We start from the raw sequence: 2315 nt of genomic DNA, 5'->3' as shown, positions 1-2315 counted from the left end.
CACGGACTTTGTAATAAGATGACAGTGTCATCAGCAAAACAAATAATCTTCCCAGGGATTTTTTGATTAAGAAGTCCATTAATGTATATTATAAATAAGAGTGGTCCTAGCACGGTACCTTGCGGAACAGAGTAATCAATATCTAGTTCATTACTATAAACGTTATCAATTTTGACTCTCTGCACTCGACCGTTAAGGTACGATTGGAATAATCTATAAGCAACACCTCTTATTCCACAATGATAAAGTTTATCGAGTAGAATATTATGGTCAACAGAGTCAAAAGCTTTCTTAATATCTAAAAATATTCCAAGAACATGTTGGTTGATATCAAGATTTTTATATATGAATTGAGTGGTTTCATAAAGTGCATTGTTAGTCGAGAGGTTGTTACGGAAACCAAATTGATTATCATGAAAAAATGTATGGCTATCTAGGAACTCTAATAATCTACTTTTAAGGCATTTTTCGAATATTTTTGATAAAGTTAAAGTGAGTGATATAGGCCTATAATTAGAGCAATCTTTTTTGTCACCATTTTTATAAATTGGAATAACTATTGACTCTTTAAATGATTTAGGGAACTCCCCTTTAGAAATAAAGATATTAAATATTATTGTTAAAGGTACTGCTATAGAATTAGACGTCCTTTTAAGAATATGATTAGATAATGAGTTATTAGAAAAGGTATTGATATTTTTAACAGCATTTAATAGGTTAAGTACTTCAAGCGGTTCAATTGGTTTTAAAAATATAGTGTCAGAGATAAAGCAGTCTCTGTTAAGCGAATCAAAACTAATAGGTGGGAATTTATTACTCTTAATATTATTAGATATAACCAGGGGCGGACTGGCCCAGGGTGCTATACACCTAGTAGCACCCCGGGCCCCCGTTTGTATTTATGATCCGGGCCCCGATTACCACAGTCGGTATACGGTATAATACTGGTATAATACGGTATTATACAAAATAAAAATAAAATAACATATTTCAACATCTCTACAAATAAACAACATGTTATTCTTAATTTTTTTTTTAATATTTACTTATAAAACTAAGGGCTCTTTCCTAATTTAGGTAGGTTTGAAAAAAAATTACGGGCCCCTAATTAATTTTGCACCACAGGCCAAAAATAGCCAGTCCGCCCCTGGATATAACACTACCAACTTTAGAGAAAAAGCTATTAAACTCATGTGCTATGTTTTCATTACCAGTTATTTTTTCGCCATCATTATTTAAAAGACAGCTAACAACTGTGTTCTTCCGCTTATTACTATATGAAACATCTTTGATTAGATTCCAAATTTTTTTTGAGTCTGATCCCGCAAGTATAATAAGTTTTTGATAGTACATGTTTCTGGCTAGCTTAATTGTACTATTTAGCATATTTCTATAATTAACAAATTTACGTTTAAGTAACGTATTAAATGGTTGTTTAAGTAATTTCGCATAGAGTTTTTCACGATTTCTAATTGACGTTATTAACCCTTTGGTAATCCATGGTTTTAATTTTTTATATTTAGATCTACCATGCTTAACGTTGGTTGAAGATAAATTAATAAAAGAATTAGTACCTGATTAAATTTTTCAAGAAGCGTATCTATACAGCTATAGTTATATAGCCAATCCCAATTCTCGGTACTAATAATATATTATGATTCCAAATTGGAATTTAAATAAGCCATAGTGAAATCTACTATCACATACAATTTGGAAGATCCTCTATGTTAATATGATATTCATACTGCTATTTCCAATTGCATTTAAAAATACCAATATTTTGGTAACAGTGAAAAATAAAATAATGCTTCACATATTGGATTAAAATATAACTACAAAATAAATGAAGTAAGTATACACTTAAACTGTAATATTATTTAATTATTAAATTGACAAACACATTTTGTAGGTAATCAAGTTAATCGCAAAGAAGTGGAAAAAATCTATTTTTACTTACTGCACTTTATAACTTTCACATAATACATTATGATACCAAATCAGAATTTGAATATGCCATAGTGAAATATACTTTCACTTACAATTTGGAAGATCCTCTATGTTAAAATGATATTCATACCGATATTTCCAATTGCATTTCAAAATACCAATATTTTGGTAACAGTGAAAAATAAATTAACGCTTCACATATCGGACTAAAATATGACTACAAAATAAATTAAGTAAGTATACATTTAAATTGTAATATTATTTAATTATTATATTGACAAACAAATTTTGTAGGTAATCAAGTTAATTGCAAAGGAGTGGAAAAAAATCTATTTGGACTAACTGCACAATACCAATGATATTTATTG

The 2315-nt window shown here is 29.0% G+C and overlaps 1 long non-coding RNA gene across 1 annotated transcript; it reads left to right on the top strand.

Annotated features, from left to right (window-relative positions):
- Positions 1 to 1941: 1941 nt before the first annotated feature.
- LOC107884933 lies at positions 1942 to 2315 on the top strand. The gene is made up of 2 exons (XR_001680237.2): positions 1942 to 2180; positions 2242 to 2315. It is a non-coding gene; the product is annotated as an uncharacterized LOC107884933 (long non-coding RNA).

This window comes from Acyrthosiphon pisum, chromosome A2, assembly GCF_005508785.2.
Source record: "Acyrthosiphon pisum isolate AL4f chromosome A2, pea_aphid_22Mar2018_4r6ur, whole genome shotgun sequence".
Lineage (NCBI taxonomy): Eukaryota > Metazoa > Arthropoda > Insecta > Hemiptera > Aphididae > Acyrthosiphon > Acyrthosiphon pisum.
Note: the sequence above shows the minus strand (reverse complement) of the source record. Positions and strands in the feature narration are given on the sequence as shown.